Raw genomic sequence first — 23,824 nt, 5'->3', positions numbered from 1 at the left:
AGTCCTTGGTGGGGATGGAGACAGGGTGTCCCAGTGAGGCCCCAGGGGGTAAAAGGATCAAGGAGCATTGGGAGCAGGGCTTTGTCTCCCTTGCTGACTTGGAATTATCTGCACCCCACAAGCCTGGCAAAGGGAGGGGGAACATCCCCCACCCTCTCCAGGGCACAGAGGGCTCTGGCCACCTTGACAGGTCCCTTCCAGAAGTGCCTGCTGACATAACCATTGGCATCAGTGTCCCCGTGGCATCAAGCTCTGGGTGCTGGAAACCAGTCTGGGTTCCTCTGGAGCTGCTCAGGCCATGCTCATACTGGTGGGTGCCAGGTGATTTCCCAGCTGTAGTGGCTCCTGCTCAGGGTCACATCAGGACACAGGGGGCACTGCCAGGTAATCTCCCCAGCGATGAAATCAGACAGAGGCCTCAAAGCAGGCAAGAACTGACAGTGTCAGGAGTCAGCAGAGCTGCAGTTGTTGGTGTTTTCTGCTGGAAAAAATACACTGTGGGAGTTCTTCTGCCCACAGAACATTTTCCCACCTTCAGGCTCCATCCCAGGGGTGCAGACAATGACACATGGCTGTCTTCTCTGCTGCTCCAAGAGAAGGAGCTGGATTTACAGGAAACACCCCCTTGGCTTCTCCCCTGCTATCATCCCCAGGAGAAACAATTCCTGCTTGGAAGGGGCAGGGGGGCAATGCTTGGTGCACTGCTGGAAGCACTTGGGTGTGTGAGCAATGGTCCCATGTAGGATCCAGCAGACACCAGAGCAGACAAAGCAATCACTTCAGAGCTTCAGCCACTGTGGGTGAACATCCCAGGATGGGTCAGCCCGGCAGGGAGCTCAGAGGGTCACTGGTGCCACCTCCCTGCTCCAGCAGGGCCATCCCAGAGCACGGGGCACAGCATTGTGTGCACACAGCTCTGCAATATCCCCAGGGAGGAGACCCCACAGCCTCTCTGGGCTCTGCTCAGGGCTGGCCACTGCCCAGGGCACAAGTTCTGCCTCCTGTGCAGGGCAGGGCCTGGGCTCAGCCCCTGCCCATGGCTCTGCTGCCATTGCTGGGCCTGGAGCGGAGCCTGGGCCTGCTCTGCCCCTCCTGCACCCAGGGACACACAGGATGGACAGGGACAGCCAGGGATGGACAGGGACACACAGGGATGGACAGGGACACACAGGGACACACAGGGACACACAGGGACACACAGGGATGGACAGGGACAGCCAGGGATAGACAGGGATGGACAGGGACACACAGGGACACACAGGGACAGCCAGGGACACACAGGGACAGCCAGGGACACACAGGGACACACAGGGATGGACAGGGACAGCCAGGGATGGACAGGGACAGCCAGGGACACACAGGGACACACAGGGATGGACAGGGACAGCCAAGGACACACAGGGATGGACAGGGACAGCCAGGGACATCCAGGGACACCCAGGGACACCCAGGGACAGCCAAGGACACCCAGAGATACCCAGGGACAGCCAGGGATACCCAGGGACACACAGGGACACACAGGGATGGACAGGGACAGCCAGGGACACACAGGGACAGCCAGGGATGGACAGGGACACACAGGGACAGCCAGGGCTGAGGTCCCTCTCAGCTTGGGCTCCTCTCCAGGCTGAGAAGCCCTACCTCCCTCAGCCTTTCCTGGGCACTGAGATGCTTCAGGTCCTTCCTCAGCTCTGCAGCCTTTAGGTACTGGAGGGGGCTCTGGGGTCTCCCAGAACGCCCCCAGCGCTCCCAACCTGGCTACATAGAGAGGAATAAGCAGACATGTGTAGAATTTCTACACACCACACAGACCTTGGGCCTGCCTTGCCAGTCCTGCAACCCCTCAGGACAAGGGAAATTTTCCATTCCAGCTCCTGTAGGAATCAATGTGTGTCCAGGCAATCCAGGGGCAAACATGACCGTGGTGACCTGAAGGATGGAGATCAGACAGGTGAAGGATACAAGGAGCTTACAGGGTGGCAGAGAGAAGAGGAGCTGCTGGAGCCATGGCAGGGTGATGAGCAGGGTGGGCAGGCCCTGGCACAGGGTGCCCAGAGCAGCTGGGGCTGCCCCTGGATCCCTGGCAGTGCCCAAGGCCAGGCTGGACACTGGGGCCTGGAGCAGCCTGGGACAGTGGGAGGTGTCCCTGCCATGGCAGGGGGGCACTGGATGGGCTTTAAAGTCCCTTCCAACCCAAAACATTCCATGATTCTGTGATTTTGTGACACTCAGCCCTTGATCCTGCTTTCCCTGCACACCCAACCTCCCTCCACACTGCCTGACTGTTCAAAATCCTGGGAGAGGTCTCGTTATGCTTAGAGCAAAAGGGTACCATGTCCTTCTCAATGCCCCATTCAGCCTGCAGGCACTGCAGGCACTGCAGGAACTGCAGGCACTGCACGCACTGGGCACTGCAGGCACTGCAGGCATTGCAGGCACTGGGCACTGCAGGCACTGGGCACTGCAGGCACTGGGCACTGCAGGCACTGCAGGCACTGCAGGCACTGGGCACTGCACGCACTGGGCACTGCAGGCACTGCAGGCACTGGGCACTGCAGGCACTGGGCACTGCAGGCACTGGGCACTGCAGGCACTGCAGGCACTGCAGGCACTGGGCACTGCACGCACTGGGCACTGCAGGCACTGCAGGCACTGGGCACTGCCGGCACTGAGCACTGGGTGATGCAGGAGTTGGGCCCAAGGGATGCTCTTCCCTCCTGATTCCCCAGTGCAGACACATCCCATTGATTCCCCCTCATGCCCCCAGCACTGCTTGTGACAAATGCACAAGTGCTCAGAGTGCCTGTGTGTTCCCTCCTCCTGCAAAGCTCTGCGTTGTGTCGGGGGTCCCAAAGGAGCAGCAGAGCAGCAGTGGGCTGGAGGAGCCTGCAGCAGGCAGGGCTGGCTTTGTGATGAATACCCAGGGAAGGCTGAGCATGTTAAGCAGGGCTCTGAGAGGCCACTCTTACCTGTGTCCTTCTTTAGCAAGAACTTGTAATGGGCAGCTGCCTTTGCCTGCTGTGAATTAGGGAAAAAAGATGTGACATTTAAATCTTCTCATGGCACCATCATGTGCTACCTAGAGCTGCATTCTTCCAGCAATGACTGATAAAACAAATGAGAAAGTTTCTCTCCTTGATATTTTACTATTTATTTAATATATTGATATTTATTTTCAATGTCCTTAACTGCTTCATTCCCCAGAGCGCTGACAGCAGTGCTCACCTGCCCCAGGCAGGTGTATTTACAAAGATTTTCTTTCAAGGACCAGATATCCCATGAAAACCCTCCAGGAATTGATCTGAATGGGCCAAACGCTCCTGGTTTGTGTCACTGCAAAGCTGCAGAGCCACCAGGACATAACTCATGTAGTGAAGCCAGAGCTTGGCTGAAAAAAGTTCAGCCCCAGATCCTGGGCTGTGCCTGGATTTCCTCAAACTCCACATTACAAAACAGGGTCTGGAGCCCCAGGAGCGGCTGAGGGAGCTGGGAAAGGGGCTCAGCCTGGAGAAAAGGAGGCTCAGGGGGCCCTTGTGGCTCTGCACAACTCCCTGCCAGGAGGGGACAGCCGGGGAGGGTCGGGCTCTGCTCCCAGGGAACAGGGACAGGAGGAGAGGGAACGGCCTCAGGCTGCGCCAGGGGAGGCTCAGGTTGGACATGAGGAATTCCTCCATGGAAAGGGCAGTAAGAATTTGGCAGGAGCTGCCCAGGGAGGTTTGGGGTCCCCATCCCTGGAGGGATCCAAGGAAGGGCTGGAGGTGGCACTCAGGGCTCTGGGCTGGGGACAAGGTGGGGATTGGGCACAGCTTGGACATGATGGGTTGGGCAGGTTTTTCCAGCCTCAGGGATTCTGGGATTCTAGGAAAACGTCTGTGAGCACCCAACATGCTGACATCATCCAGGAGGAAAAGGCCAATGCCAGAGACATCTGAGGGATTTATTTGGGAAAATATGCCTTGGCTTTAAAGCCTGGGTTTTCATCAGCAATTCGATGTGGATTCATTCAATGTGAATGTCACCTTGTAGGTGACCAAGCCAGAGAACCTCCAGCCTCCTTCTCTTTCTAGGTTCATGACCAACACCCAACTCAGCCTGGCAACTGCGTGGCCTCCAAACCCCATCTCTGCTCTTGGCATGGCAGTGTCTGCCACGAGCCCTCAGCCAGTGCTAGTGTCCCACTGCTCTGCCTCCAGTGCCCCTGGGACCTTCCTCTTGTCCTTAAGGGGGCCAAATATCAACCAGTTTGTTCCACTGACCTCGGCCTGGCTCATCCTCTCCAGACACCCCAGAGCTCTTCCCAGTAGGGTTCATTCCATCTCTGCCCCCACAGCCTGGACTGCACATCAGACCATGTCCCCATATTCACTGACAGCTGTTCCCAAGCAGGCACAGCTCCTCCCAAGGCTCCAATCTCAGCCCTGGGACAGCAGCCAGGGAAGGGCTGGAGCTGGGCCAGGGCAGGCTCAGGCTGCAGAGCAGGGCAAGGTTCTTCCCCCAGAGGTGCTGGCACTGCCCAGGCTCCCCAGGGAATGGGCACGGCCCCGAGGCTGCCAGAGCTCCAGGAGCGTTTGGACAGCGCTGCCAGGGATGCCCAGGGTGGGGATGTTGGGGGGTCTGGGCAGGGCCTGGGGCTGGGACTGGATGATCCTGTGGGCCCCTCACAATTTAGGACATTATGTGATTCTCCTTACAGAACTGTTGTTTGTCAAGTCTGGCATTTTCTGGCATATTTCCCTCTGAGCAGGATTAACAGGATCACTTTTAGAACATACCTTTAGGTGCTTGCACAGAGAAAGAAGATGTGCAGATTTTGATGGATAAATCCAGTTTTTCTTTCCTACTTACCCAGAATACCAAGGTTTTCTGTTTCTCTTGTGAAAGCCCAGGCAACTTAAGAGTTCAAAAATTATTGTTTTTAAAAGTCCTTATTTCTGATTAAAATTTTTTGATTAATAATCCGAAATTTTTCTGAAATTTTTCCAAATGTCCTTAAATTTTACAGATTTTTTTTTTCATTCTGCCCTCTTTCCCTCCTTCTTCCCCTGCTCCTGATAAAGCTCCCTGCTAAAGATAAAGCCACTTCCCAGTAGCCACAAATACCCACAAATTTAACTCCAAGCTGTTTGAACTATTTGTAGGACTCCTGTTGACTTTGCTGATGGCAGCAGCCAGGGCCCTGAGCAGGAAACGAGCAGCCTGTGAGCACCACGCACCAGCTGGGGAGCAGCTTCTGTGGGAGCCTGGGGAGGTCCTGAGTCCATCTGGGATGCCAAGGCCAGACCGTAAAAGCTTCCTCCTTGGAGCCCATCCTGGTTGCTTCTCAGCCCCTCCTCTTCCCAGGGAACTTCTTTCTCCTTCTTGCATCCCTGCAACCCTCCAATGGCAGGAGATGGGGACTGAGCCTGTGCTTGCAAATTTGGTTCAATTAATACTGGCTTAATTAGCTTGAAACACAAAAATTAGGAGTTTTTTCTGTCATTTTGTGGATTTTCAATGAGTTCCCAGTGGCACAGTCTGCCCACAACTTTGTGAATTCCTGAGAGACACCTGGGGTGGTGAAATCAGTGCTTTCCTGCCCTAGATTGCCCAGTGACCACCCCATGACAGCCCCAGCTCAACCCAGTGCCAGGGAAAAGCCTTCCAGCGCTGGCAGCACCAGGAGGAGGGGTTGAGGTCCCCCAGGAGAGCAGCACAGCCCAGCAGAGGACACACCCCAGAGCTCCTCGTGTCCACTCCAGACTGACCATTGCTCTCAGCCCTGCCAGGTGTTCCCTGGGTTGCCAGGCCTGTCCTGTCTCTGACAAACAACACTGGTGGCCACTGCAGCGTTCCCGGGCTTGGACTCCTCCTGCTCCTGTCCAAGGGCCCCCAAAGCCAGGGGCTCTGTGTACCTTGCTCTCTGCCTTTAGGCCATTTGATGGTCAGCTCTCCAGGGTTTAAATCCTTGCTCTACACACCAACCTCCCCCAAAAGTTTTAGGTGAGCTGCAGGTGACATCCCTTGACTCCAGTGCCTCAAACTGCCCCAAATCCTGTTCCTGCTGTGTGCTCTGGGTGACCGCCCATGGGCTGTTTATTCCCAGAGCCAGCTGATCCCTCCTCTCTTCCTGCTCAGGATGTCACAGCTGGTCAGACTTGGGGTGCAGGATGGATTGGCAGGGCTGAGACCAGGCAAAGTGGGGGAGCCCAGCAGGGAAAAGCCAGCTGGGAATCCGGGCTCCCAAGGCATCCCTGAGGGGCAGAATGGGAAATCCAGCTATCTGACCCACTGCTGATGACAGAAATAGCAGTAGGTATTGTTATAACACTTTTATAGATCCAGGTGTGATAGAAGCCTTCAGGCAGTCGGGGGAGCAGAGACCTTCCCCTGCTGGGAGCTGTGGAATCCTCTGATGCCAGAAGGGTTATGAGACCCTGGCACAGAGCAGCTGGGGCTGCCCCTGGATGCCTGGAAATGTCCAAGACCAGGTTGGATAGAGCTTGGAGCACCTTGGGACAGTGGGAGGTGTCCCTGCCCATGGCAGGGGTGGCACTGGATGGGCTTTAAGGTTCCTTCCAACCCAAACCAGTCTGGGATTCTGTAAAATTCTGTAAAACCCACAAACCTGGAGAGCTCAGAGCAGTTTCTCACCCCCTTGCACTCCACTGGACCAAGGGAACTGCTCTGCCATGGAAAGATCATCAGCTGTTGCAGATAAATTAAGTCCCTTAATCCCTTAAATGTCTCCAGGCTTTATCTCAAGATGGAATCTTGTAAATTTGTGCTGCATGGATCCTCACTAAGCTGCTCTTGGGCAGTGCCAGGGGTGGGTGATGTGCAGGTGAGAGGCAGGTGCCCAGTGTGACAATGGCCAGTTCCTGTGGCTGTGGCACTGGACAACCCCCAACCCAGCCTGTGACCAGCACAGAGTCCTGGAACACACTTTGCTTGCTTGCTGTGATGTGTGATTGTGGGTGAGTGTGGAGAGTCTGCAGCCCCAGATTAGATTAAGATTATATGTAAAGGCTTTTTCTTTACATATGTTTGCCCTTGTGCTGCACAGCTGTAGGCAAAGCCTCTCTGAGCTGCTAATCCCCTGCACAGCTGTGCAGGCTGATGTGCTGCTCCTGCCAGGCTGGGCAGCCCTGGCAGCTCAGAGCACTCTCCCTCCTGCGTTTAAACTCCAGCAGAGCCTCCTGCTGAGCCTCCAGTGTTTCCACGCCCTTGGACCCCTCCCGTGGGTTTGGACTCCAGGTGCATCCCAGGTGCCTTTGGGTTCTTCCCCCAGAGGTGCTGGCACTGCCCAGGCTCCCCAGGGAATGGGCACGGCCCCGAGGCTGCCAGAGCTCCAGGAGCGTTTGGACAGCGCTGCCAGGGATGCCCAGGGTGGGGTTGTTGGGGGGTCTGGGCAGGGACAGGGGCTGGACTGGGTGATCCTGTGGGTCTCTCCAGGGAGGATATTCTGTGATTTTGTGATTCTGTAACCTGACTCTGAAAAGAATTCACAGAATCACAGAATATCCTGAACTCAAGGGACCCACCAGGATCATCCAGCCCAGCCCTGTCCCTGCCCAGACCCCCCAACAACCCCACCCTGGGCACCCCTGGCAGCGCTGTCCAAACGCTCCTGGAGCTCTGGCAGCCTCGGGGCCGTGCCAATTCCCTGGTCACTGGGCCATGAACTCTCCTGTGCTGGTTTGCAGATGCTCACGTGGGGCTCTGTGACCTCCTGTTTGTTCCTTGGTCTCTGGCATCTCTTCCTCTGGGTTTGCCAGGATTCCTCAGTGATGCTTTATCAATTCATCAATGGCTGCTTGAAATGAAACATTTGCTGAATGCTTGAGATTGGACTCAGCTTTGGGGTGGTGCTGAGTTATGCTCTGGTTTAAACTTCAGGTGAAAGAAGAGTGAATATGACACACAAAATATCAGTGAGGTTCCTTCCCTGCATCCACAGAGTCATTAACTTGGATATTAAAAAGGAAAAGGCCTCCAAGATCAAGTCCAACCTTCAATTGAATCCCACCATGGTCACTACACCATGTTCCCTATTGCCACTTGTCATTCTTTCACTATTTCCAGGCATTGGGACTCCACCACTGCCCCTGGCTTTCCTTGGCCAAGTTCCTACACTCATTTCTCTCTCCAGACCCAGCTGAGAGCTCTCCAGGGAAATCACAAGCTCTTGTTAAAACACACAGGTGACTTTGGCAACTGCTGGCCCAGCTGAGGTGAGCCCCGAGCCTGGAGTCCCCCTTAGGCAGCACAGCCTTGCAGGAAAGGTTCTTTACATCCCAAGGGTTCGGAGAATGCTCTGTCTGTGGGGATTGGAAGAACAGGATGTGGATGACTGTGCCTTGCTGGGAATGGGGTGTCCTCTGGAGCCTTCGAGAACCTCCAGCTCCTGTGTCCTGCCCAGGGGCACTTTGCCAGGTGGGGTTTGGGCAGAGCAGTGCAGGGATGAGACAGCTGCAGTACCAATCCCTCCCTGGACCCTCTGTCGATCCTGCCGGCCCTCTGCACAGGAAATGCACCTTTAAATAGCAGAGAAGCCCCCTTGAGGCTGTGCCCAAAACCGCGGTGAAAGAGGCTCCATCTTTCCTTCTCTGACAAATCAATACTGTCCGGGCACTGGAGACCCCAGCTAAATGAGGTGATAATTACTAATTCAATAGTCAGAATAAAACTCTCAGGCTGTAAAGAGAAAGGCCACTCCCTCTCGAAGGTGAATACAGCAGTGAACAGAAAGATAGGCTGAAATACAATCCAAGAGTTAGAGCTTAACAGTCTTCTCAAAAGGCTGAAGGCATGTCTCAGTCTCTTCTATGTTTGTGATTTCTTAGATCCAACAGCTTCCTGTCGAAACCAAAATTTGTTGCACGGAGAACGTTGATAACTAAAGTTCAAGTGCTGCAGTCAAAATCTGTCTCGTCTTCTTGTAAAGCCCTTGCAAAAAAACCCCACCAGCAACAAAAAGAGTAGAAATAAAGCTGAGAAATGCAGCATTTGGAGCCAGAAAACGAAAGCTAAAAGCTGTGGTTGCTCTGCATCTTAATCTGACTGCCCTGGCTAAGGTTTCCTTTTCCATTAGTGCATTATTTAGCAGCTAAAATGTAAGAGAGGATGGGAGCTGACAGGGAGAGCCTGTTCTGGAGTGGTTACAGGGCTGTCTGTGCTTCCCCCTGTATCCACAGGGCTCACTCCAGGTTTGATGGATCACCGGGAATGAGGGCTCGCCTGGGGTGGATGCAGCAATTGAACACCGGGATGGGGTGAGAAGAGACAGCCCCGACCCACGGGGGTGCTCGGGCTGTGGAAGCTTTTAGCTGTGGGAGGTACAGCCCGTCCAGATCCCAGCAGGGTTTGTCTGTCCTTCCTGAGGCTGGAACTCCTCCCATAGAAGAATCACAGGATCATAGAATCTCCTCAGCTGGAAGGGACCCACAGGAAGGGATCCAGTCCCACCCCTGTCCCTGCCCAGACCCCCCAACAACCCCACCCTGGGCATCCCTGGCAGCGCTGTCCAAACGCTCCTGGAGCTCTGGCAGCCTCGGGGCCGTGCCCATTCCCTGGGGAGCCTGGGCAGTGCCAGCACCTCTGGGGGAAGAACCTTGCCCTGCTCTGCAGCCTGAGCCTGCCCTGGCCCAGCTCCAGCCCTTCCCTGGCTGCTGGCCCTGTCCCAGGGCTGAGATCGGAGCTGTCCTTCTTCTTCCCCAGGAAAGTTCTCCTGTGGACACCTCAGCTCCTTCTCTCCGTGCTGTGCTGTCCCTGGGAGCTGAGGAGTTCTGGAGAACGATGCCAGGACGAGGTGCCATTTGTCACTCTGGAGATCAGGGGACGCTGCTGTGCCAGCTCCCATCCGTGCTGGCCTGGCCTGACCCTCCAGCCCTCACCGTGACCCTGCAGCCAGAGCTGAGGAGGGGAACTGGAGCTCCTGCCCTTTCCTTTTGGTGCCTGGCACATTCCCAGCCATTCCCAGAGCAGCGGCATCCCTGCACCGGCTCCATGTGCTGGGAGACAGAGTCCCCAGTGCCAGCACAGCTCTGCACAGCCGCTCTCCTCACTGGGCTCAGCAGCAGGACAGCTCCTCCCGTGCCTCCTTCTCCCCTGGAAGCTGTTCCTCCCTGGCTGCTGGGCTCTGCCAGCCCCGCCAGGCAGTGCTGGCATCGACGTGCCCCGCTATTCATGGCCCCATAAAACTGTTTTATGGTGATATAATAACCCTAAATATGGCACTATCGGCAACAGAGAGTTCGTAGTTCTGAGTGCTCTATCCTCGGTGAAATAAATGCCTCCCAGTCATCAATAGAGGAGCTGGATGGAGTCAAGTAAACAGCAGCTTTTCAATCCCTCTCCTCGCTGCAGCTTCACAAGGTATCAATATATCTATTGGAGTCCTTTGTGAGCAAGACATAAATCTGGGCGTTTGTTTGCCGGGAACAAATGCTTTATTATTAGCAAATTGTAAAGCAGGGGCGAAGCACTGTGCTAACAAGTGCCCGATCTGCAATGCTAATGGCAGCTGGCTGCAGCTCACACTCACGCCCCTCCTGTAAACACCTCCGTGGGAGTGAGCAGCATCTCCCGGTGACTGATAGCCCAGCCTTCCCCTCCCGCTCCTGCTGCCGCTTCAGCTGCCGAAAATAAGCTCTGCAATCGCTCCAGGCCTGGCAGACGAGCACGGGGAAGAGCTGGGCAACGCTCTTCACTCTGAGTGGCAGTGGAGCATTTTGACATCTTGCCAGAATTCCTGAAAAAGGAAGGGGGAAAATCCATTTTGTTTCCTTTTTTTTTTTTTTTTTTTCCAGGCTGTTGTTATCAGGAGTGAGTGGGGAGCTTGTGTTTGCCAGGAGCCGTGAGGCTGGCAGGCTGCTCACCACCCATTTGGGGCAGGGAACGCACTGGGAGATGTTCTGGACGTGCTGCAGGGCTCTCCAAAATCCTGAATGATGGGGAGAATGATCAGAGTGATCATTCTGAGTGATCAGAGCCCACTTCAGGACCTGCTGCAGTCAGGACACCTGGACCAGGCTGCCAGGGAAACCCCAGAGCACAGGTGACACCAAGAGCTGTCAGCAGCTTTGGGATCTTCCCCAACCCCACCCCTCCTTCAGAGGTGCTCAGCTCGGCCCTGGTTCAACAGGGAAACCCCCTTGGTTCCCACCTCCCTGGGAAGGGGAACAGCCCCAAGGCACAAGCACAAGATCCTGAAACTGGAGGTTAAGTGAGGTTCCCTCCTGTTTTCCCATTTTCCAGCGCATCACCTTCCTGGTGTGGGAGTCAGCCTAGCCACGAGCATCAGATATTCCATCCAAGGGGAAGGAGTGCCTCCACCGTGAGCTGAAGGGCTGGGGGGATGCTCAGCCCGACATAAAAACTTCCCTGTGCTCCTGGAGCCCATCTTCCCTTCCCAGTGACACACACACTGCTGCCATCCCAGGCACACTGCACCAGTGTGCTTTGCAGAGCTCAGCTACTCCCAGCAGCTGCTTGGGAGCACTGCAGAAGGCACCCACCACTCACTCCTGCCAGGGAACAGCAAACATGGCCAGATATTTGCAAGCTCCATTGCAATGCTTTGAAATAGCTTCTCAAGTCAGTTTTGGTAAAGCTCACAGTGATCTTCCCCACTCTGAGAATGTTTTATGTATTTCAGAGCACTCTGGCACACGCACACAGGAAAGTGCCCTTCAGAAGTGGCTTCTCTGTTGCTTTAGGGTCGAGTTGTTCATGTGATTCACAGACCCTCTGGAGCTGCAGGAAGAGCACCCCCAGACACCAAAAGTCCTGTCACACCCAGACAGTGATGCAAGAGCTTCCCAGCCTGTGGTTTTCCAGAGCACAGCCCCTCTCCACAAGGCTCTGCTGGAGCACAGCTGAGCATGGTCCCTGCAAGAGCAGGAGACAGAGGAACTCCCAGGGGCCTCCTCTTGCTGCTCTGCTGGGAACTCAGACAGTCACAGGTGGGACCAACCAGACACACACACACCTGGGCTCCTGCTTAGTCCCATTTTCCTGCCCTCTGCCCATTCTGAGGTGAGTAATTGCAGGTGAGGAGCTGAGGCTGGGGGGGGTTGAGCCTCAGCCAGGCTCCTTCATGGTGTAATGGTTGTCCTTGGCTCCCTGTCCTTGGCATTGCAGCCCAGGGGAAAATAGAAGTGGCAGGACTCTGAAAGGTGAGAAAGGCATGGGGTGGAGGGGGGGTTCATCTGCAGGGGCTGACAGCCATTGTCTCCTCCACTCCTGCCCCGTTCCTGCCCTGCTCCCTGAGCATCACTCCTGATGCAGAGATGGAGCTGGGCCTCAGCACCATGGCTCCATTCTACAGGAAAAGTCCCTTTCAGCCCTGTCCATCTTCCCAGGGATGCCCAGGGTAGCAGCACATCTTCCATACTGTCTCTGCCTCCAGCACATCTGCAAATAACCCCAGAGCTGCTTGCTCAGCAAAATGTCAGGCTGGACACCAGGAGGAATTTCCTCATGGAAAGGGCGCTCAGGCCTTGGCAGGGGCTACCCAGGGAGCTTTGGAGTCCCCATCCCTGGAGGTGCCCAAGGAAGCCCTGGAAGTGGCACTCAGTGCTCTGGGCTGGTGACACGGTGGGAATCAGGAACAGGTTGGAATCAATGACCTTGGAGGGCTTTTCCAGCCTCAGGGATTCTGGGATTCTGTGAATAAAGCCAATGTTCTCACTTCCAGCAGACTCTGGGCAAAGCCTCCAGCCCTGCAGGAATCTCTAATGGAGAAAAGAAGCCAAAATTGCAGTTCCTGCAGCATGGAAATGTCCAGGGCTGTCTTGCCTGGCACCTGCAGCAGTCTCAGCCTTGTGCTGGCTTTGCCTGATGTTCCCAGAATCTTATGGATCAACTCACAGAGCCCATGGCAGCAGCACTGTGCCAAGCCCTGCCAGCGCTGCCTTTGGAGGGGACAGAGGTGACAGCGGAGCACAAAGTGATGCCCTCTCCTCAGCCTGTCATTCCCACATTCCCGGCCTGTCCTGTGCAGTTCCTGCTCCCCCGATCCCACATTCCCGGCCTGTCCTGTGCAGTTCCTCCCCCGATCCCACATTCCCGGCCTGTCCTGTGCAGTTCCTCCCCCGATCCCACATTCCCGGCCTGTCCTGTGCAGTTCCTGCCGTGGCCGCACAGATGGCGTCGGGCCGGCCGGGTCCGTGCTCACAGCCACCAACACCCCAAAATTCCGTGTTTGGGCAGCGCCCAGCGCTCCGTGACCTGACTGATTGCTCTCCATTTCCTGCTCAGCGCTGTCGCTCTTAAAATCCACTTCAGCGCTGCCCGCCACCATCATCTCCTGCTGTTAAATCCCTGTTCCGTGCCATCCCTGCCTCCTTTGCCATCCCTGTCTCCCGTGCCATCCCCTGAGGGGCTGTGCTGCTGCCTCTGGCCCTGCTGGAGACACTGCAATGTGCTCTTTGCCCTGTGCTCTGTGCTCTGTGCTCTGTGCTCTTTGCTCTTTGCTCTGTGCTCTGTGCTCTGTGCTCTTTGCCCTGTGCTCTTTGCCCCGTGCTCTTTGCCCTGTGCTCTGTGCTCTTTGCCCTGTGCTCTGTGCTCTTTGCCCTGTGCTCTGTGCTCTGTGCTCTTTGCCCTGTGCTCTGTGCTCTTTGCTCTGTGCTCTGTGCTCTTTGCCCTGTGCTCTGTGCTCTGTGCTCTTTGCCCTGTGCTCTGTGCTCTTTGCTCTTTGCCCTGTGCTCTGTGCTCTTTGCCCTGTGCTCTGTGCTCTGTGCTCTGTGCTCTGTGCTCTTTGCCCTGTGCTCTTTGCTCTGTGCTCTGTGCTCTTTGCTCTTTGCTCTGTGCTCTTTGCCCTGTGCTCTTTGCTCTGTGCTCTTTGCTCTGTGCCCTGTGCTCTGTGCTCTGTGCTCTGTGCTCTTTGCTCTGTGCTCTTTGCTCTGTGCTCTGTGCTCTGTGCTCTTTGCTTCTTCGCTCTGTGCTCTTTGCCCTGTGCTCTGTGCTCTTTGCTCTGTGCTCTTTGCCCTGTGCTCTGTGCTCTGTGCTCTGTGCTCTTTGCTCTTTGCTCTTTGCTCTTTGCTCTGTGCTCTTTGCCCTGTGCTCTTTGCCCTGTGCCCTGTGCCCTGTGCCCTGTGCTCTGTGCTCTGTGCTCTTTGCTCTGTGCCCTGTGCTCTTTGCTCTGTGCTCTTTGCCCTGTGCTCTGTGCTCTGTGCTCTGTGCTCTTTGCTCTTTGCCCTGTGCTCTGTGCTCTTTGCCCTGTGCTCTGTGCTCTTTGCTCTGTGCCCTGTGCTCTGTGCTCTTTGCTCTTTGCCCTGTGCTCTGTGCCCTGTGCTCTGTGCTCTTTGCTCTGTGCTCTTTGCCCTGTGCTCTGTGCTCTTTGCTCTTTGCCCTGTGCTCTGTGCTCTTTGCTCTGTGCTCTGTGCTCTTTGCCCTGTGCTCTTTGCTCTGTGCTCTGTGCTCTTTGCCCTGTGCTCTGTGCTCTTTGCCCTGTGCTCTGTGCTCTGTGCTCTGTGCTCTGTGCTCTTTGCTCTTTGCTCTGTGCTCTGTGCTCTGTGCTCTGTGCTCTGTGCTCTTTGCTCTGTGCTCTGTGCTCTTTGCCCTGTGCTCTTTGCCCTGTGCCCTGTGCTCTGTGCTCTGTGCTCTGTGCTCTGTGCTGTCCCTGCACCGCTGCCCTCCCACCCCTGCCAGGCTCCTCTGTCCCTGCCAGCTCCCCCCAGGGCTGCCCCGCTGCTTCCTTGAAACTTGTCCTGTACTTTACTTTGAATGCAGCAGGGAGTCAGAATTCCGCCCACTGTTCCCTTCTATTCTTGGCCCTCCGCTTCCCTCACCTCCCAACCAAAATCTGTTCTTCTTCTGAAAATGGCTTTGGTTTTGTGACGGCGAGAAAGCAGCTCTCCCACGGGGGTTGTGGGGCCATGGGCTGGCACCCCCGGCTCCAGCAGCCCGGCCCAGGGGCTGCCCTTGCCCTCCCTGCCCCCTCTCTCCAGCCACGCTCGGTGCCTGTGGCAGCACTTCCGAGGCTCCTCCGATCCCCGTTTGTCGCGTTTGTCGCCTGCCTTGTGCCAGCGCCACTGAATGTCCGGGTATTGGTGCTGGCAGTCAGCGCCGTGTCCGTGTTTTCCTCCCTTCGTGCCTGCGACTGCCGGGCGAGGCGGAACGCGCTGTTTGTCCCCTTTCCAAGTGTCTCTGTCGAATCAACAAGAACAAATTATTCATCTGCTGCGGGAGGCTAATTGCAGACAGCCAGGAAAGAGGAGATAATGTCGTTGTGCAGGAATGGGCAGCGCTGGCCCTGCAGGTTTGGAGCACGGGTCAAACCCATGCTCACACCTGAGCCACGGCAGCCAGCAGCCTCTGGTGGCTTTGGGGTCCCACTGGCAGGGACACTGCTCAGAGAGGCAGCAGCACAGCCCCATCAGCTCCAGTCCAAGCAGCTCCTGCAGTGCCAGAAACCTCTCCAGCTCACACCCAGGCACATCTGTAACACTGCACCAGCTCCCTGAGCTCCTCAGCCTGCACCGGGGGGAATCCTCAGGTGCTCTTCTTTGAGGTCTCTGCAACACAAAAACCCCCAAACCCGCATCCTTGTGCTGCCATTTTACATCCTTAGCCAAGAGGTGGCACAAACAGCAGCCCCAGGACAAGCAGGAGCCTCATGGAGGTTCCTCCAGTGCAGGAATGTGGAAGGGTTTCGTGGAGATGTGCTTTGTGTGCCATTCTCACAGCATCCTCCAGCACTCCTGGTGGCACCTCAGCTCCACACACAACATTCACCCTGCAGGAGCAGCACGGCCTGGGTGTCCTGAGCCCCTCCTGGAGGCCTGGCCAGCACAGCCTCAGGAGTGCTGGTCCTGCAGGACATGGCAACCACAGCGTTGGATTCCCAGCTCTTGGTGCTGCTGCCAGGGCTCTGAACCAGCAGCTGCTCTGCAGAGAGTCAAGTTTTCAGTGAGAGGAGCTGATTTCCATGCAGCCTTCCCACAGAGCTGCATTCTGTTTTCCTGCAGCCTTCTGTCTTTTCCTGAAAACCACTTGCTTTAGGAAGCTATGTGGGCACTTTGCTTTTCCTGGGGACACTGCAGGAGCAGTTCTCAGCTGCCACTTCAGTGCCTGCACTGCTCTGTGCAAGGGTGGATGATGGAGGGGCCACCAGGCCAGGAGGGTTTGGGAGGTGGCCTTATCCCAGGAGCTCTTCTGGGCTCAGGCTGCTGCCAAAACCACACCTCCTTCCCACTATACTCAGTATTTTTTTCCAAAATACTCAGTTCCATGGCTTTTATTTGCCACTTCCCCTGTGGAAGTGGGTGCCCAAATGTCCCCCTGCTCTTTTCTAGCAGAGCAAAGCCATGGCTTCGACAGGGATGTCTCTAAAGCATTCATTAAGAGCTGGTTGAACAGTGCTGACAACGTTTCCTTAAGGTTGTTTCTTAAAGCTGAAATAGTTCTTGTAAAGCCTTGAAAGTTCCAGCACATCCCCTGGAAAACCTCTGTGGTCCAGAGCAGCAATAATGCCCCAGTAATTCAGTGGTTAGTGAGCAGGGTTAGCTGGGCTCTAACACCAGCAGCTCCAAAAGGCCAAACTCTGGCATTTGCTGGGATCATGGGAGTTTGGGACAATAACTGCCAATCTGGATCAAAGACAAATCCACCAGATCTGAGCTGTTTGAGTATTACTGCACTCTCCTGAATGTAGAGGAAGTTTCAGGGCAGAAAAAAGGTTTGAAAAAGTCCAGGTTGCCACAGATTCTCTCCAGGTGATGTCTGGGGTCAGGTTTAGTCTAAAACCTCCTTGGAGTGTGAGGAATACTTTCGTTCTCCAATCTTCTGCCCAGTCTGGCACGGTCAGTACTGGAGAATTTTGCTCTGAATTCTGCCCTTCCCTGCAGTCCTATGTATTACATTTTCAGGAAAACACACACTAGAATTGTATTTACTCATTTAATTCTAACCAAAGAAGACAATGTCACCTCATACCTCTATGTGAAATGCCTCAGTGTGCTCCAGTTCCACTCTGCTGCTTTCCATGATGAGGCTGAAGACTTGGGACTGACTAAAAGGGCTAAAAACTGAAGAGTCAGACTGGCACCTGTAGATCCATGGGGCAGAATGACAAAGGTGCTTATACCTGGCTTGTCTCTGCTGGAGATCCTGCCTAGGAGGACCCAGGAGCAGTTCAATCCAATCTTTGCAGATAACTGAACAAGAAATCCCTGCTCTACCCCTGCTTCCCATCTTGCACCTTCCTCCAGCTCCATATGTTTCTTTTTTCCATGTGCAGGTTTTCTGCTCTTAGCCAGTTTCTCCAGCAGCAAGCCCTACCAAGGGCCCTGCCAGTCCCAGATTCACCAGGGAGCTGTGCAGGGGCTGGGACACCAAGTCCCTCACACCCCCCAGGCACAGCCTGCTCATGGCACCCCTTGCCTGGGGCCAGGGGGGCTCCTCCTGTTGTGCCCCCAGGGATCCTCAGGCTGTTCTTGGGGGATCTCCTTCTTCCTCAGGGCCACTTCCTCCTCCTCAGGCAGTTTGGAAGGTTTCAAAGGGTGGCTGGGCACAGGTCCTGGTGCATCACACCTCACCCAGCCCCTGCAGTGCCCTCACCCAGGACTGTCACTCTGGTGGGCACATCAGTGTGTCCCATATGGGCTGATCCCATATGGGCTGTGATTTGCCTCCAGCCTGCCCTGCTTCCCTATGCCCGTGTCTTCTCCTTCCCCCATCCCCCATCCCACCTCTGCTTTGCTTCCTGCTCCAGGGTGGCTCCTTTTCCTCTTTGTTGATGGCAACAGCAAAGGGGGAAGAGTCCAATTTTTGGCCTGGAATAGATTTACATTTGGTTCCCCTGGACAAGCCATGGAGCTGGTCCATGTTTGGTGGCAAATCCCCATCAGTGGGGGGAGAAGAGCTGGCCAGGTGTTGATGGGACACCCTGATGTGTCTCATCCCTGTGCCTGCCCCAACACAGCTCTGCTCAAGGTACATAAGCGTCCCCGGAATCTCTGCAGGCCCTGGAGATTTTCAAGTTAAGACATGAGCTAGAGGAGTAATCCAAAATGAATAATTTATTTTGGTGGATTTTCCTTCCCTCTGTTTACAGATTGTCTCAGAGCAGATTGCAGCTTTCGCACCTCAATTCATTATTGGAAACTATTTGCAGATAGTTCCCGGTCTGCAACTCATTTGCTAACTCTGCTGGGAGCACTGCAGATCTGAAATCAGAGCTGTTGTGACCGGTCAGGTGGTGCTGCCATGCTCTCATTCCTCTGTGAGATCTCAGTGATGCTTGGGATGGGGCTGTGAGGGCGGCTGCTCCCGGTCACAAATTCTGTGCTCATTTTCTGCCAGTGCTCTCCAGCAGCTTTCCTACAAGTCCCTGCAGCTGCCAGGACAGCCAGGGGCCTCGGGAGAGGAGGAGTCAGACTTACAAAAATACACAAGGAAATGGAAAACAAACAAACAAACAAAGTGAGGAGGAGAAGCCATCTCCCAGTGAAGGCAGAGGAAGTGTGGGCAGCAATCCCAGGCTCCACCCCAGTGGAGACATCCTTGGATTGGAGGAAAGCACAAAACTGAGCCCTCAAATAACAGCAGATTCCACATGGATTGCAGCCCACCCCAGCATGTGCTGCCCCTGGGAACAGCAGAGCCCCTGGAACCCTGAGCTCAGAGCACTGACAGGACCTGGAAGGTGACCCCAGCTGGATCCCACCGCTGTGGCTGTGCTGAGGAAGAGGAAACTCTTGTAACAGTGACAAAATAGTAAAATAAACCACAGATCTTTATTTGGAAGCTTCCAGGTGTCCCAGTAGTCATGGGCACACCTAGTATTGGACTTTTACAATTTTTATAGATTTAACAAATTAGCATATCTAACAAGTATTGTCCAATTAGAAAAGCAGTTGGTAAGGGAGTTTTTCCCCCAGGTGCTGCCCCCCTGGAGCTGGTCCAGGGTTTCTTTGCCCCACTTCTCATTATGTCTTCTCAAATTCTGATGAGGAAAATGGAATGTTCTTCTTGTCAGTCTTCCACTTGGAAATAAGACTAAACAGTTTTTCAGGAATATGTTAGAAGGTTAGCTTCTGTCGTGGTTTTAAGCATGACAGCTTCTTACTCTGAAATCTAAGAGAAAGGATAAGAGAAATATCAGGAGCTATATAACCAAATATCAGTGATCTACAGATTCACAAATACATGAAAAATACGTAAAAAACAAAAGTCTTCAGGCATCCACTGGGCTGGAGCAGCCATTCTTCAGCTGCTGCTCCCAGGACTCTTCCCACTCCTTGCACTGTGTCCAGCACACTGCTGGTGCTGCAGGGACCCCCAGACTGTGCAGGATGTCCTCACCAGCTGGGACTGGAGGGTGCTGCCAGGGCTTCTCACCCTGAGAAGCTGCTGGGTCTGGATCCTGTGTGTCCTGGAGGTTTGGCATTCAGTGGGGATGAGAGCAGCTGCTGCAGAAGTGGAGAGGCCACGGCTGTGCTGGGCCCAGGTCCCTGGGATGGCCTGGGGGACACTCAGCATTCCCAGTTCAGCCCAGCCTCCAACACCCATGGAATGCACAGGGCTCCCCTGGCCCAGCTCCGTGGAGGAGCAGCTTTTACTGTCAGGTCTTCAGTCAGATTTTGCTGCAATTCTCCCACTCCCCTTGGCTCCCCCTGCATGTGCAGAATCTCTGGGGTGGGTTGGGCCCAGCTGGGTGTTGGGTGCCCACCAAAGCTGCTTTATCAGGTCCCTCTGCACCTGGAAAGGGGAGAGAAAATAAAGGGAAAGGTAAACACTGGGATAGATCCCTCCCTGGTCACCATCACAGACACAACAGCCTGAACCTGGGAATATTGACTGAATTTATTATAAAAAATCAGAGCAGGACAATGAGAATAAAATAAATCTTAAAAACAGCTTTATCCCACCTCTCCCTCCTTCCTGTTCTCTCTGCTCTGGAGCCAGGCTGGGAGAGCTGGAGGTGCTCACCTGGAGAGGAGAAGACTCCAGGGACACCTCAGAGCCCCTTCCAGAGCCTAAAGGGGCTCCAGGAGAGCTGGAGAGGGACTGGGGACAAGGGATGGAGGGACAGGACACAGGGAATGGCTCCCAGTGCCAGAGGGCAGGGATGGATGGGATATTGGGAAGGAATTGTTCCCTGGCAGGGTGGGCAGGCCCTGGCACAGGGTGCCCAGAGCAGCTGGGGCTGCCCCTGGATCCCTGGCAGTGCCCAAGGCCAGGCTGGACATTGGGGCTTGGAGCAGCCTGGCACAGTGGGAGGTGTCCCCCAAACCATTCTCTGCCTGTTCCCAGCTGCTCCACAGTCAGTGCAGGGTGAGCTCAAGGCAGCTCCAAGCCCAGTGCCAGCCTTCAGCCAGGTGAGTCTCCCCAAGGCTGGAAAGGGAGCAGCTTTCTGCAAGAGATGCCTGAAAACATCTGCAACCCTTCCTTCACATCCTTCTGAAGGATTCCTGGCACATCCCAATCTCAGCAGCACCGCCAGGACCAGGTGGGAACCTTTTACAGAGGGGATTGATGTGTCAGGCTGGAGCGGTGCTGGGATGATTTACAGGAACAACTCGTCCACGCCACCCCCATTGCTCAGGCAGGAGTGGCCTGAAATGTGAGTGAAATCACGGAGCAGGAGCTCCAGGGCCATCATTCACTGCTGGGAGAGGCAGCAGCCGGGGGATCGCTGGCAGGGCAGAGGTGGATGCACTGACAGAGAGCAAGCTTTTCTTTCCCTGCTCTGCCCAGCCAGGCTCTGGTGCAGTTTTTCATGGCAAGAGGAGCAAAACAGCCCATGGAACACCACAGACACTCAGTGCTTTTCCCTGAGCTAACGAGGTCTGTAATGAGCTCAGCAGCCAGCAGAGATGGAGTGCCCTGCCTGCTGGGGCTGGAGCCAGGCAGAGCTCACAGCAGGGCCCAGGGTCAGCCAGCAGCTCCCTGCCATGTCCTGTGTCCCTGCACAGGATCCAGGGCTGGCCAGCCGTGCCTCTGTCCTCTGGTCACTGGGCTGGCCCTGCCAGGTGCTGGCTGAGGTGCTCTGGTACCCAGGGCACAACTGCACAACTTCAGGGGAGAAACCAGACCTGGCACACCCCTTGTGTGAGCTGGAGAGACCCACAGGATCATCCAGTCCCCGCCCTGCCCCTGCCCAGACCCCGCAGCAACCCCACCCTGGGCATCCCTGGCAGCGCTGTCCAAACGCTCCTGGAGCTCTGGCAGCCTCGGGGCAGTGCCCATTCCCTGGGGAGCCTGGGCAGTGCCAGCACCTCTGGGGGAAGAACCTTGCCCTGCTCTGCAGCCTGAGCCTGCCCTGGCCCAGCTCCAGCCCTTCCCTGGCTGCTGGCCCTGCCCACTGCAGAGCAGAGCTCAGTGCCTGCCCCTCCTCTTCCCCAGGAAATTCCTCCTGTGAACACCTGGACTCCTTCTCTCCGTGGTGCACTTGCTGTGGGAGCTGAGGTGTTCTGGAGAGCAATCCCAGAACCAGGTCCCACCTGCCACAACTTCACATCAACTACTAATATAGTTATGTGTAAAGTATCTGTTTTTTATTATAAATATTTGGTTTGTGGGTAGCATGATTCAGTATTGGTACTCTGTTCTGCTGGAAGAGTCACTCTGCCAGCACAGAACTTCTCTGCCCACTGGAGTGCATCAGTTCAAGTCCTGAAAATGGATCAGGAGCTACTCTGGGTGCCTGGATAAGTCCTGTCAGCACAGATCTTTCTCGTGTGCTCCCCTGGCTGAAGAGCCCTGCTGATGTAGAGCCTCCCAGAGCCTCCCAGTCTGCAGGGGCCGTGTTCCAGCTGCTGGAAATGTCCAGAAAAGAGCCATGGTCTCGGTGCATTCACAAAAGTCAACAAGTAGAAGGTGTCAAACATAAACCTTGTCAATAGTGCAGTGATGGTGGCTCTGGGGAGCCCTTTCTGTTCTGTATTTGGGAGTCTGCCCCATGGTGTGCCCATGCCTGGCCTCAGAGCAGGTGGAGGCTGCTTTGAAAAGATCTCCTGGTGTCTCTGAAGGGTGGCTCTTACAGAAGGATGGTTATCCCTGGAGCAGGTGACATTCCATCAGCTGCTGATTGCCCAGACTGCACTGCGTGCCCACATCTCCTGCCAGAACTTGGCAGAGACACAACACAGAGTCCCAGGATGCTCTGGGTTGGAAGGGACCTTAAAAGAGAATCTTATCTCCCTTCCACTAGAAAGAGCAGATAACCTGGTCTTTTGGTGCCCTTTTTCTGCCTCTTTGCTCCTCTCAGAGATGTCTTCAGGTGCTCCCAGCCACATCAGACACAGGACAGGTGCAGCCACAAGGCCATGGGGGAGAAAGGTGAAAAGCCTTTACTGGACCAGAACAAGATACACTTTATTCAATATTGGGATTCAGGAGTCAATTCCTTTAGGCTCTATTAAAAAAGAAAGAGGTGGATATGAGCTCAGCAAAGGGCAATAAAATCCATTTCATGTGCCCTCTATATTTCCCCACATCCACCTCTCTTTTCAGTGCCCACAGGCCCAGCAATGGGCCCCAAATCCTTTGGGGCTCCTGTGCTCACATCCCCAGGATGAAGAGAGCAGGGAGGCACTTTGCAAACAACACTCCCAATGCGAAGGAAGAGAATTGATCCCGGTGTGGTTAAGCATTAGGTAGAGATGAACATGTAATTATCCAGTCAAAGCAAGGTGTCTTCATCCCGAGGAGCTCTGGCTCCCCTCCAGAGTTACTCCCACCACAAGAGTGGAGTTACCGCAAGAGTTACTCTGAGCACCCGGCTCCCCCGGGAGATCTCCAGCTTGGGAGACCCCTCCTTCACCCAGCTCTTGCTGGACACCCCCTTGCCACATGGAGATGGGAAGCACAGATGTCCAGCAGGAGGCACAGAGCAGAGGCAGTTCCCTGTGCCCTGTCACAGGGGCCTGGAGGCAGAGCTGGCCCGAGGACACCCAGGAGCATCACTGCACGCCAGGGTCACAGCTGAACGCTGCCCCACGGTGACCTCTGTGTAACAACTGCTCAAACAGCCCATGGAGGTGCAGGAATCTGCGGGAGGAGTCAGCCCCAGCCCTGTACAGATGTGCTCTCTCCGTTTCCAGATTAACCTTTCAGAAATGTCAGCCGCTGCCTCCCTGGTACAACCTGGAATTTTCGGGCTTGTGACTAGAGCTTCAATTAACTCCTTCAGTGCTCCTGCTCACCTTTCAGCCCTCTCCCAGGAAATTCCAGCTCCAGGGTCCTTTCTTCTGCAGCTGTTTGGATGCCCTGCACGTCAGTGACCTCTGTCTCCTGCTGTTCCACTCGGGATGGTGGAGTCAAAGGGCACTGCTGAAACAGGAGTGCTGGAAGGTGTGCTCAGGAGGGAGGAGCAGTGCTAGCTGGGCTGCAGGAAATGCAGGGCCAGGGTGGGATCATCCTCCCTTCCAGATGTCCATAAACCAACAACAAAGTGTGCTACAGCAGATTGCACAGGAATGTTCCTTGTCTCTTCTCAGACCTCACCTATCCTGGCATCCCCAGAAAAGCCTTCTGTTCCTTCAGAGCAGACCTGCCATGGACTGGCCCAAGCACCCAAGAGTGACCCAAGTGGCCCAGCTGTGGCCCAGCTGTGACCTGTGGGCACAGTGCTCCTCTGGCAGCACATTCATTAAGTGCTCTCCTGTTCCTCAAGTGCATACAGGCTTCCTGGACAATCCAGGATAGGCAGGACACAGCTGGGAGTCACCCAGAGCAAACCCCCTCCGAAGGGAGCAGGCAAGGCAGAGGGGGTAGAGGTTGGGGGATGCCTGAGCTGGGCTGGAGGTGTGGGAAAGAAGAGGATTAGGAAACCACCTCTACACTCTTGCATTCTGGAGGCACAGAAAGAGAGTGGCCAGAGTGAGCCCCCTGCCCT

At 55.2% G+C, this 23,824-nt stretch overlaps 1 long non-coding RNA gene across 1 annotated transcript; it reads right to left on the bottom strand.

Annotated features, from left to right (window-relative positions):
• Positions 1–7,880: 7,880 nt before the first annotated feature.
• On the bottom strand, positions 7,881–11,966 carry LOC111936786 (uncharacterized). The gene is made up of 2 exons (XR_002868329.2): positions 11,655–11,966; positions 7,881–10,729 (listed from the first exon to the last, which is right to left on the bottom strand). It is a non-coding gene; the product is annotated as an uncharacterized LOC111936786 (long non-coding RNA).
• Between the last annotated feature and the right edge of the window lie 11,858 nt (positions 11,967–23,824).

This window comes from Cyanistes caeruleus, chromosome 18, assembly GCF_971803275.1.
Source record: "Cyanistes caeruleus chromosome 18, bCyaCae1.hap1.1, whole genome shotgun sequence".
Lineage (NCBI taxonomy): Eukaryota > Metazoa > Chordata > Aves > Passeriformes > Paridae > Cyanistes > Cyanistes caeruleus.
The sequence above is the reverse complement of the archived record's forward strand: the minus strand, read 5'-3'. Positions and strand labels throughout refer to the sequence as shown.